The sequence below is a fragment of the Cavia porcellus genome, unplaced genomic scaffold, assembly GCF_034190915.1.
Source record: "Cavia porcellus strain 051 isolate PalLab524CR breed Dunkin Hartley unplaced genomic scaffold, mCavPor4.1 scaffold_5, whole genome shotgun sequence".
In the NCBI taxonomy this organism is placed as follows: domain Eukaryota; kingdom Metazoa; phylum Chordata; class Mammalia; order Rodentia; family Caviidae; genus Cavia; species Cavia porcellus.
This window is the reverse complement of record NW_026947488.1, coordinates 12,215,304-12,228,022: the sequence shown is the minus strand read 5'-3', so window position 1 is coordinate 12,228,022 and position 12,719 is coordinate 12,215,304. Positions and strand designations below refer to the sequence as shown.

Sequence of the window (12,719 nt, the reverse complement as noted above, 5' to 3'; positions counted from 1 at the left end):
CCAGCACTGATCTAGGCATTCCACAAGGTTGTGAATTTCAAATTATTGTGTATACCATAAATACATATGATTTTATTTGTCAACTAAAAGAAAACTCATGGAGGTGACAATTAGAGAAAGATGTGTAAAAAGACTCCTATAGGACAGGCAGAGAGCCTGGGTCGGGGGCCCCAGGACTATGGGAACACAGTGGGTGCCTTAACCCGGTGGGACTCACAGAGTGCTTCCTGGAGGAGGATGCTTTTCAGTCACTTGAAATCACCCAGGTCAGGTGAGCACACCTGACCTGTAAAGGACAGATGGCTTCACAGGTCTCTGTCGCAAGGCTTATTTCTGCAGGTGAAGATCTCCAGGAGCCACACATGGAACCTCAGTAGACATGGCTGTGTTCCAATAAAACATTATTCATAAACCCAAGTGAAGGGCCAAAATTGGGCCCATGCCACCACAGCCACCACAGTCCCCTGACCCCTAAGGCAAAAGTTAAACGATGGACGGGGGAGAGGCAGCCGGCAGGAGCCGAGCAGCAAAGGGCATGCAAAAGCCCCAAGAGGTAAGGCTGCTGCTGCTGCCAGACCCCTCCTCTCTCCAGGATCCTGAATCCATTCTGTATGTAGGTGCTGAGGCCCGGCTATGTGCCAACACTGTCCTTGGTGCTGGGACCCAGAAGCGAACAAGACAGATGTCACAGGAAGACAGACCCTAGGTACGCAAATGGACCAACAAATAAGAAATTAACTATAGCTTCTACCCTCGCTGTGTGACCCTGAGCAGCTTACCTAACCTCTCTGTGCCGTGGGATGGTAACAAGCACAGAGCAGGCTGTTCTATAAATGTAGCAGCTGCTCATATGCAAACAAACACAGCCACACTTATTTCAAGCATGCCTGAGAGGCAGCAGCAGGAACAGCGCAGCTGCGTGAGAAAGGGGCTCCTGGAGGCGCAGTCCCACCACATCCTGGGAGCGGACATCCTGGAGCTGGCAGCCACTGCGGTCGCCCGAGCCCGATGCCCTGCGGCCCAGCCCAGACAGTTAATTAGAGATACCTGGGCCCCTCCGAGTCCGCGGTGTCTTCTCTAATTAGCGTGTGAGTGCACAGGCCTTTGAACGCCAGGGATAGAAGGGGAGCCAGGGTGAGGCTCGGGTCACAGGCCAGGGCAGCCCGCCCAGAACCGGTTCATGAACCCCAAGGACTAGACTCATGCTCGCGCTTGCCGCCTGCTGGAGCTGACTTTCTGCCGGCTCCTGAGCAGTTTGGGGGCACCCACCCAGGTGGGGCTGCAGCAGCTCTGAGGTCAGCACCGCCGGTGTGGAGCCCGCACGACTCCCTGCCAGCTGTTTCCGGTCTGGTTACTGTGTCACCTTGGTTGCTGCTGCTGCTGTCACCTGTCCCTTCTGAGCTGTGTGGCCTGGCTGAGCTACCAAGCGGTTCTGAGCCTCGCTCTTCTCTCCTGAGCCTTGATTGTGGTTACAGACAGGCTAGCGGTGCAGGGTGTGCAGAGCAGAAACCGCCCCCGCCACGGCCCTGCAGCGGGCACTGCTGGGAGCGCCTCGCATGTGTTCATTTAACTCCCACAAACACCACCGCCGACCCCAGGTAGCCACGCACAGCCCAGCCCAGCCACAAGAGAGCCTCCGTAACACGGACCCTGCAGGAGCAACAGCCCTGAAGCCGCGACACACACAGCGGGCAAGTCCCCCACCGAGGTCACACAGCTACTGCACGGCAGGACCAGCACGAGCTCCAGGCCGCGTGGGTCCCGGCCCCAGCTCCACACCTGGGTCCACACTGGCCTGGTTGAGATGGTGTCTGGGATGGAGAGAAGCTGGTCTTCCCACTACCCTGGCAAGCAAGACAGAGATCGCCCCATCTCGGTGAGCCGGGTTCTCATCGAGAACCTGCTGGTTCTAGGAATCTCTGGTCCTTCTGCTGTCTCCTAAATTTATAAGAACGATACCAGTGTGTTGTGGTGTGTTGTGCCTGCTGCAGGCTCAGGGAATTTCTAAGATGCTGGGACATCGAGCTTTAGAGATGGGCCCTGAGTGAGCCCCTCTGATCCAGGCCTCCACCAGACAGATGGTCAGAGAGGCAGAGTGACCAGCCCAAGGTCACACAGCCAGAAAGTTCCAGGGCTGGACCACGTCTTCCAGATCCCACCTCACTCTTAATCTGCACTATCTGGCCCCAAACTGACGGACAGGGGGTCAATTGCAGGCTGCAGACTGATTCATTTGGCCTCCACAGAATTACAGTTTATCACCTGTCTGTAGAAAGAGGCGTGATGCTTCCAAGAACAGTGTTCCAAGTAGGTGACCAGAGCGGAAGCGACCCTTCAGAGCAGATGCTGGCGCCTGCTAAAGCCCCGGATGGGACAAGAAAAGTGGTAAAAACCCAGAAGGCCTGGGAAAGACCAGACTACAGAACAGTAAAAGATGGGCACTGGCCGAGGCAGAAGGGGGCAGAGCGCAGGAGCCCCCCGCATGATGCCAGTGGGTACACGGCACCCTGTTTATCCAAAGCCCGAGGATGGACACCACCAAGAGTGAACCCTGATGTCACCTGTGGCCTCTGGGGACAATGACGTGGCAGTGCGGATGCATCAGTGCAGCAGAGGGCCGCTCTGGTGGGTCTGATAGGCAGGCTGGGTGTTTGGCTGGTATATGGGAGCCTGACATTTCTTCTCTATTTTAGACGGTGCTGAGGATTGAATCTAGGGCCTCCCACATGCCCGGCAGGAGTTCCACCACTGAGCCACATCCGCAGCCCCTTTTACCTTTTTATTTTGAGACAAGGTGTTGCCAGGTTCCCCAGACTGGTCTCACCTGTGAGGTCCTCCTGCCTCAGCCTCCTGAGTAGCTGGGATTACAAGCATGCACCACTGCAGCGGTCTGTCTCAGTTTTACTGTGAACATAAAACTGCTCTAAAATATAAGTGAACTTTTTACAAATCCAGGAGCTTTGGCTACCAGCCCCTGTCTTTCACGGGGCCCAGGAGCTGCAGGCTGCACCACGCCTCCCTCGACCCAGCGCGTCTAAGCACATCGGCCCGGCCTCCTCTGGGTATCAGCCCCAGGCCCGAGGCATCTGCGAGTGACTCAGGCAGGAAGAGGATTCTCTGAAATTCCTGATGAGAAAGAGGCTGGGAAGAGTGCGGCCCATGGAGCTGGCCGGCCAGGAGGGAGAGACCGTGACACCTGCCTGCGTCAGGCCAACTCGTCACCTGGGCGGAGGCTTCCGGGCATTTTCCATGAAGCTCGAGGCTCCGCTTGATCCGCCCCACCTGCCTGGGCCTGCGGAGGGCAGGGCCATTGTGTGAAGCTACCTGGGCAGGACATGAGCAAGCGGAGCTGCCCAGCTCCCCCTGTGAGATTACCCCTGAGCTCACGGACTCCCCAGGCTAGCTTATAAGGTCACTGATTCACTTGACAAACTGAGTACTCACCATGCCCCACAAAGGTGCTGGAGTAGAGAAAGCAGAACAATTAAGGGGGGTCTTCAGTGGCCAATTATGGATTGTGCCTGGCCACTGTCCTATCTTCTGTCCCAGGGTCCCACCATCCCAATTTCATCCTCTGGTCTTCCTTTGATCTTCACCAAAGAGCATTCCATTTAGTTTCAGAAGGAGGGGCTGGCCCTCAGCCAGGTGGGGGTGGTGGGTCAGGCCTGGCCAATCAGCATATTCGCTGCAAAGACCTCAAGGATTGGCTCTGGGTTTAGCATGTGACTCATCAGCCAATCAGAGACAGTCCCATGAATGAAGTAGATAAGTTGGTCTCTCTCCATTTGGCCCACTGTGCTGGTGGAACGGAAGGCCAGGAATGCTGGGGACTATATTTGCTGTCACATGTGGAGACCACAGCTCGCACAGAAAAGGAGCTGAGAGTCAGAGAGTAGATGCCTAAATAATAGGGCACTCCTGGATCCAGCCGTTCCTGATGCTAACCCTATCTTGGGGCTTCTCCTTAAACCAGTACATTCACACAAGCACACACTCTCCCCACCCCAAGGCATGCTGAGTTATGTTTGTTTCTGTCACTTCCAATCCAAAGATCTTGAGCACACAAGTGAGTACATCGCTCCTTCCAGGCTGTAAGACAAACAGCTGTGACAAACACCGAGGATAGGTCTGTGGAAAGTTCGCTGGGAGCTGAGAGGAGAGAGCCAGAGCTGGCATCTGGGCCGATGAAGTCTTCAGTTTTCATTCTGCACAAGTTCATGATTTATTCAAAGTTTGAATATGCTAATAACCTTTTTCTGAACCATTTCCCTGCGCCAGGCCCAGTGCTGAGATTTTCCCAGCCTTCGCCTCCTCGTGGCAGCAGTCAGCACTTTACAGAGGTGGCGCAGAGGCTCAGAGGGAAGGGTTTTCCTCACGGCCACAAAGCAATTAGAGGATCAAGCAATGACTCCCAGGTCCCGAGACTTTCACCCCGGGCAGAACGACTTCACTTTCACGGCGCCCAAACGGTAGAGGTGTCCCAGCTTGTGTTCCCAAGAGACGGTAGACAGACACCGGGGACGTGATAAAGTGGCGGACAGGGAGACGCAGCTCCAGGGCCTCTGCAGAAGGCCTTGTGTGCAGCCTTGAGGAGTGTGGTCAGCAGACTGCCCTTCCTTCGGGGCGCCTCGCCCCAGGCCACCCCTGTGCAGCTCTGCCTGTGCCCGGGTGAGGCCTGTGCCCTGAGGGTCCCGCTCGCCCTGGCTCCTCCTGCTTCCTCCTCCCCCATTCAAGGGAGCGCTCATTCCGGGTAAGCACGTCTGACATCTCACACCCCAAACTCCTCAGCATCTGCGGGACGCTTCATCAAGGGGGACTGATTTTTGAGCAGCTCACAGAGGGGAGGCAGCGGTCTTGCTAACAAACTCCCTGAGTGATCACACAGATCTGGGAGGGAGCTCCTGGGCTCTGGGCCTAAGGGACTCTGAGGCAGGAGGACACATGGCGAGTCACAGCATGTCAGACAACTTTCCAGGAAGCAGGGAACTGAGAGAGCAAATGATGAGAGGTTTGATCTAGAAGTAGAGGTGGTCATAGGAGTCTCCTTGAGAAAGTAACTGGAATGGCCTAGAACATTCCAGAACGTTCTTCCATCTAGATGGCCTAGCTATCAGCATGGCTCCTTCCTAAGTCTTTCAGGCCTCTGTTTGTGTTATCTCCTCAGAGAGACCCTCCTGGGTCCTCACTAAGCCCACACTGCACTGCACTCATCCCTGCAGCCGGCTCTGCTTTCTTCCTGGCACTTATTTCTTCTTGATGCTACGTTATTAGGGTTATTTGGTCGTCTGTCATCACAAGTTTGTGAGAGAACAGGTTTTGTCTGTCCAGGTACCCAAAGAACCCAAAGTAGGGGCTGGGACGTGTAGAAGTGTTCGGTTAATTCCTGTCAAAAGGTCGCTTGGCATGCACCAGTGCCAGTGAGGGTCACGAGGGCATCTTCTTCATTCAAGTGAAACACACGTAGCGTAGGCCAGCGCTTGCCACAGCCTGGCACGCGGTGGGTGCTCAGTGAATGTGTTTTTGTTTGAAAGGGCGAGTGTGAGGTCACCTCAGACTGGGGTAGGGGAAGGGGAAGGCATGGGCCAGCGTTCCCAGGAGCACACGAGAGAGGCGAGCTCTGGGAGGACGACAGGAATCGAGGCCTGAGAAACGGGGGTCCCGCAGGGCGTGGCAAACCAGGCCAGACTGGCCACAGACTTAAATGCAGGGCCTCTCGCTCTGAAACCCTCCGTTATTTCCACATGGCCATAGCAGAGCACTATGCCAAGCCCAGGCACCATGCATGTGGCCACTCGGGTGGACGTCTGTGATGCCAGCCTGACACCATGGCGAGGAAGAGAAGCTCAGAGGTGTAACGTGACCCCTGCTGTCCCCAGACAGCCGTGTCAGTCAGCCTTCCAGGTCAGCTTCGGGTGTGGCTGGGCGGGCCACAGGCAGCAACAGGGCCCTGGACGCTTGAGGCCTAGGGCCAGGGTTAGGGGGCTGCTGCTGAGCTCCAGGATCCACAGGGGTCACACCCCAGTCACGAGAGCAGGCATAGACCCGGGAAATCTCCCCGAGGTACCTGGAAGGCCTGGCTTCTGGAATGCAGGCACAGATGCGGCTGCTTCCCACCTCGCCGGGCTGCAGAGGGGTCAGCAAGAGCCCCAGAGACCACAGCTGCCCTCTCTGCACCTTTAAATAGCCGGGGTGAATGAGCCTCGCCTGTCTGAGCCGCAGCTGTTGGATTTCCAGTTACTCACAGCCATCAGCATTTTGATCGGGACAGTACCCTGCAGGAGCACGGGACGGCTGCATCCCGATACCCATCTGGACACGCTGAGGTCCGGGACGTGGAGGAAACTTCCCTGGCCACGTGGCGGAGTCACGAGGGCACTGACTCACCCTCCAGTGTTCCTGGCTCCAGCCCCGCCTGTGGTCTGCTTCCCTTCATCTGGGCTGCTGGCCTGGGCCAGCAGCTGCTCCATAGCTGAAACACTCTGCACACAGGCGGGGCGACCCTGGCCCCCAGATCTTCCCGTCTCTGTCAGGAGCCCGGGGCTGCTATCTCCAGCTTGCCCACACCCTTTAAAAGATGAGGTCGCTGGCTGCGTAGCCCGCTGCTCCCAGGAAGGTGTGAGTCAAAGCCTCAGAGCAGAAGCTCCAAAGCCAGCCCACCCGCCCTCTCCAGGTCCGGCCCCCCGGCCTGCCTGCGTCACCCCCGTTCACTCAAGTGTTGACTCATGACAGCTTGTGGTCAGCTCGGACACTCAGATCATTTTCTGCTCATCTTGTGCCCAGCTGGTGGCCTTTAATTAGGTGCTGTCAGCTTCCTGCCTCTGTCCACGTTGTCTGTCCCCCTATTTTTGGCAGATTGTATTAATACTGAAGCTATGACAATGATGCGCCAGTTAGCACACACCGTGTTCCAAGTGCTCTGAATGAATCAGAATTGTTTTCCTCAAGAGATACTGCCTGAGATAAGCAGTCTTCTTATTTCCATCTTACAGACAGAAAAACTAAGGCTCGGAAAAGTTAAGTCGCTGGGCAGGGTGACTAGGCCAGCAGGATTTGGTGGAGATAGATGTTGACCCAGAATGTGACCCTAGAGTCTGGCTCCGAAGCACAAAGCTAGTTGGGGCCATCAGGATGGGATCAGAGGCTCTGTGACAGCAGTGTAGACTACAGTCCTGTTTATTGTTTGTTTAAAAGCCATCTGGAGATTTTGGACCGCTGGGTGGATTTGGCACCTCAAGGTTGCTATAAGGGACGCAGGGTCTGTGCACTCTCCGCTTACACATGGCAACTCATCTTCAGCGGGTCCTCACGTCACAGATGGGGCTGCCGCAGCTCACTCGTCACCTCTTCAGAGAAAAGAAAGGAGGGAAACAGGTCTCTCCCCATCTGCCTCCTTTTCATCAGGAAGGAAGCTCTTTCCCAGAAGCCCCCACCTAGTTTACCTTTGCCCAGAACTGGGGCGTGTGAGCAGCCAGACCAGTCACAGGCCAGGAGCCCATAATGGATGGCCACGGTTGGCTTAAGTCAAATGTGGCTCCCTCCCTAGGGCTGGGCCTGGGAGGCCGGGAGGCCCGGCGGCTGGCAGTGTAATCCCTGGCGTCTGACAGCCCAGAACTTGAAAATGTTCCGCACAGGCACCGTGGTCACTTGGCAGCGTGAGTTAGGTGGCACACGGGGAGGTTGTGTTTTAAAAATAATTGTAGTCCTGAGTATTTATGTGCACTTGGAGAAGATCAGCCTACAACGAACTCATCAATCAGAACCATCGATTCATGGCTATTATTTCTCAGGATGGAACGATTTAAGGATTTAAAAAAAATTATACGAGGAGAAGAAAACTATTAAGTAAATACTAGCTGTTTCGCTTCTCGCTTTGGCAGCAGTCGGAGGGGAGGAAGTCCTGCTCTGTTATTCCGCCTGGCATTCTGTCCAGCTGCTCAGGCGTTCTGCCCTCCACCTCCCTCCCGAGGAAAATAAACACCCGTGAGGAGTTTTGCATCATCCACAAAGCCAACTCAAACGAAGCCTCCAGCTCCAATATAAGCCAGGCCTCCTGGGCTGGGAAGGCAGGCACCTCGGCTCTAGTTCCTGGCTGGTATGTCACCTCTGGCCTGCGGCTGGAGGGTTTTCTTGGACGTACCCTCCTTCTATAAACGGCAGCAAATCCTATTTCTGAAAGGAAAAATAATCAAGATATAAATAATAATTATACCAACCACTTGAGATTTTGTGTCAGGAATTTTCAGACTTTCGTAACTCATGAAAGCTTCTCATTTAAATGCGAACATAGAAGCCATCATAAGAGCTGCCTACACGGTGGTCTGGCGACCCAGCCCTACAGGCTAGGGGCTTCATGCAGGTGGGGAACCGGCTTGGTGCGCACCCGTCCCCCCAGCGCTCGGGCTGGGGCAGCACAGGGTGAGGCCCTGGCTTCCACCCCCGAACCCACCCTGGGCTTTGCAGCCGTTCTGTGTGCCATTCCCATCCCATGTGGCCACAGGCAGCAATGAACAGGAGCACGCATGTCCCCATAGACACTTACTTATGGACACTGAGGTTTTTCTTTCAAATAATTTTCATGTATCTGGCTCATGCCTATAAACCCAGCACTCAGGAGGCTGAGGCAGGAGGATTGCAGCAAGTTCGAGGCCATCCTGGGCTACAAAGTGAGTTCAAGTGCAGTCTCAACTGTATAGCGAGAGATGCTGTCCTCCACCCCAAATTTTTTTCCATGTGTTGAAAAGTATTACGCTTGTTTTGTTTTTGTTGTTGGGTTTTTTTAATGCAAAAATCATGCTTAGATTGAAGGCTGCACAAAAACACACAGCAGAACCGATCAAGCAGAGAGGCCAGTAGAGCATGATCTGTCCATAAGCCACTGTTACAAGAAGAAATTATAGAGAAGCAGAGGCAACTCTGGAGGCTGAGGCAGGAGGATTGCAAGTTAAAGGATAAGCTGAGCCATTTAGCAAGATTTAGTGTCAAATATTAAAAAGGCCAGGGAGGCTGGGGACACAGCTCAGCGGCACAAGTGCCTGCCCAGCAATCGGAAGGCCCTAAGTTCAATTCCCAATACCAAAAGCAAAAAAAGGGCTGGGCGTGCAGCTCAGAGACAGACTGTGTGCCTGGCATAAACAGGGTTCTGAGTTCCGTCCTCACTACCGACAAACACAGATATATGCCTGTTCGTATGTGGTGTGTATAGCCAGATAATAGACAGATAGAGTTGTTTATCCCTACAAAAAATATTACACAAGAAACAAGCAACAGCAAGTATTCGGAAACTGGGAAACATCAAAGTATGAAGATATTTTCCATCCGAACATTTTTGGACTGTTTGAATTTTTTCCAGTGTTCTCGTGCGGCTTTCACAAAGCAGGAAGCCTTTGCCAAAGCAGACAGTGTTTCTGGGCCACTCGTAAACACGAGAGGATCCCAATAAACAGGCGGTGTGGATCCCAGCACGGGGCCAGGGCGCCGGCCGCAAGCCCCAGGCGAGATGGAGCCCTGGTGCCGTGCAGGGTGCGGCCCGGTGGCGGCAAAGCTAACGCCCGTGCCACACGGGGTGACACTCTCAGGACACGCGGAAGGGACAGGGTCGGGGCAGCGGGCAGGGGCGGCCCGATCCCGCCTTCTCCGCTGGATGCTGCTCTTATCTGGGTCACAGAACAGCCAATGTTCTGCCAGTGTTTACCTTTGATCTCTGCTCCAGGGTGGAGGAAAGATGCCCAGAGCTGGCGTGAACGGGCGGCTGGAGGGCGCTGTGAGAAGAGCAGGCGACTTGCCTTGAAGTGGAGGCGTCTCAAGAGCTTGGGCTCCCGGACGCCCGGAATGCTCAGAGCGCTGCTGAGGTGGCCCCTGGGTACAAATGCCCCCCACGCCAGGCCACTGCAGATGTGGACTTTTAGAAAACAGCGATGGTTTCTAATCGAGACATCACACAGACAGAAGAGTTTCTGGCTTCTCTCAAAACCCTGGCGCTCTGCCCTTCTGGGCCACCTTCCCACACGGACGCTGTGGGCTGAGCCCGGGGGTGTGCAGAGCTCGTGTGGGCTGAGGGCTTCCAGGGTGCCACGGCCCCCGCCACTCCTGTCCCCTGCTTAGGACGCCGCCCGCCCGCCTGCCTCCCAGCTGTGCTCTTTCCTCAAGCAAGGGCTATGGAGCCTGGACGGGGGCCCAGCCGGGCTCATGGGCTCCACGCAGAGGGCCTCACTGCCTGGAACAGAAGGGGACACGGATAGTGACCCAGGAACCAGCAGAGAAGGGCCAAGCTGGGCGTGGTGCTCCATACCTGTGATCCCAGCTGCTCTGGAGGCCGGAGGCCGAGGCTAGAAAATCACAAGTTCGAGGTCAGCCTGGACAATTTAGCAAAACCCTGTCTCATAATAAGAAAGGAAAAGGCCGGCGGGCGGGGGGCTCGGTGTAGAGCGCTGCGTAGCACACCCGAGGTCCCAGCTGTGCCCCCAGTACTGAGGAAGGGGCAGAAGGGGAAGAGGAGGCTGGTAGGGGACAGGGAGGAGGAAAGCAGGCAGCCAAAGCACAGTGGGTGACCGAGGAGAGAGAAGGCAGCCTTTCTGAGGAAGGGACTCGGGGCCAGGCCGCGCACAAGGCCGCTCGATGTCACCCTCAGGAAGTACCCTCGGCTTGCTGCTTGCAGAGACAGTTTGGTTTATGGTTCAGGAGATCCATGGGCATGGCCATGGCTGGCATCCACTTGGCTCTAGGGAAAGCCCGGTGGCAAAGGCCTCACCAGAGCAGAATCACGAACAGAAAGGTCACATAGTGAGACAGGAAGCCCCGGAGGGGCCAGTCTCGTGGGAACTTGCTCACTCCTGAGAGACCCAGCCCACTCAGCCAGCCCAGGATTAGTCCACTCCTGAGGGCAGAGCCCAGTGACCTCAGGACCTTCCACCAGGCCCAGCCCTTAAAGGTTACACAGCTCTGTCTCCACCACCGAGGCTCAAGCTGATAGCACGTGAAGCTTTGAGGGTCATAGAAACCACTTCCAAGCCAAGTAGACCCAAAGCCAGTGAAGAAGAAGCCTGGGGGATATCTAGGAGAGAATGGTCCATATAGCAGTGAGAGCAGCATATGCAAAGGTCCTGAGGCTGGAGGGCTGGCTCCTCATGCATCTGAGGATCAGTGAGAAAGACAGTGCCACTGGAGAGCCATGCACAGGGCAGGAGTGGGAGAGATGAAGTCAGAGACATAACGGGACTGCCCACCATGGATGGCCTTGTGGGATCTTTGCCTTTTACTCTGAGGGAGGTGGGAGCCATGGAGAATTCTAGGCAGAGGAAAGATATGGTCTGCACCTGGTGAAGGCCTGGAAATCGGTCAGCAGGTGTTAGGTGCTGCTGCTGTTGCTCTGGGCTGTGAGGGCATCACAGCAGGGCTGGGGGAAAGTGGCCCCTCAGAGCCAAGGAGGAAGAGCCAGGCCCACACCCCTGGGTGGGGCAGGCCTATTTCCCATGGTTCTCCAACAGAAAGTGCATAGAAGGGTGGAGGGGTGTGCTGTGATCGCCAGCCCCGGCCGCTCTGCAGCTCCCTGCCCTGCAGCTGGACCCTCGGCCACGTGCCCTGCCCGTCCTTCCAAGGGGCGACCACTCCTGAAGGGCTCCCCGGTGGCCTCAGCATCCTTCCTCCGGGAACAGCGCTACACGCCCACTCCTGCTAACATCGGCATCGTTGCTGATACATGGACAGTGGGAGCAGCCTCACCAGGCAGCACCACGGGGCAGAGAGAGTGCCCACAGCTATCTGGTGCCTCCAGGGCACCAGTGCTGCCGAGTCATTGCCACCACGGTCTACGAGGTGGGCACCATTGCTAACCCATTTTTCAGATAACACAGCTGAGATCTCCAGTGAGGAGGGGATTAACCCGAGGAGGATTAACAGGCGAGACCTGGCTCATGCCCTGCCACTTGGGACAGGTTGGCACCCAGCATCACCACGTTCCCGCTCACTGTGGGCGGCTTCTGCTACTATCACCTCTTGGAATTCCCAAGGACAGGCTGAGTTCATTAGACTCTTAAGTAGCCCATTTCACAGACAAGGAAACTGAGGTGTAGGGAGGCAGATTGTCATTGCCCCCCAAAAGAAACCCCACATGCATTAGCAGGCGCCTTCCTCCTCCGCAGCCCCCCACTAGCACCCACCTTCCTGCCTCTGTGCCCAACTCTTCCGGGTGGCCCGTGTGGAGGGGTCTTCCCACAGGCGCTCTTTGCAACTGGCTCCTCGCTCCAGCGTGGCCCTGACGCCCTTCCATGTGACAGCGGGCTGAGAACTTCCTTCCCCGCTGTGGCTGCCTCACACTGGCTTTCCATTTCCTGGTTGGTGGCCGTTTGTTTCCACGTGGACACGGGGCCTCCTTTTTCTCTCTGCAGTGGCTGGGCCCCCTGGAGCCTCTGTATCTGACCTTTTGGGGAACGGCCACACCGATGTCCAAAGAGGCTGCACCTTCTAAAATCCCAGCTGCACTCCGAGAGTGTGCTGGCTGCCCCACACCCTCCTCAGAAAGCGACCTTAACATTCACCCCACTGAGTGGAGATGAGGGGTCTCAGCCCACCCCTCGAGCCTGGAAGGACCTCCCTGGCTGTATGAACCCCAGAGTCGAGGGGACAAGTCTTGCGTGAGCCCTGAGACCCGATCTTAACCATGATGGGCGCACCTCGGCCTGCACTGTTGGGACCCGTGCCCTGGAAGCCCAAGCAGCCCAGGG

General features: G+C 56.0%; 1 long non-coding RNA gene across 1 annotated transcript; it reads right to left on the bottom strand.

Annotated features, from left to right (window-relative positions):
• Positions 1–7,157: 7,157 nt before the first annotated feature.
• Positions 7,158–12,399, bottom strand: LOC106026184 (uncharacterized). Its single transcript, XR_001199822.2, has 3 exons — positions 9,692–12,399; positions 7,440–8,169; positions 7,158–7,343 (listed from the first exon to the last, which is right to left on the bottom strand). It is a non-coding gene; the product is annotated as an uncharacterized LOC106026184 (long non-coding RNA).
• Positions 12,400–12,719: the final 320 nt, after the last annotated feature.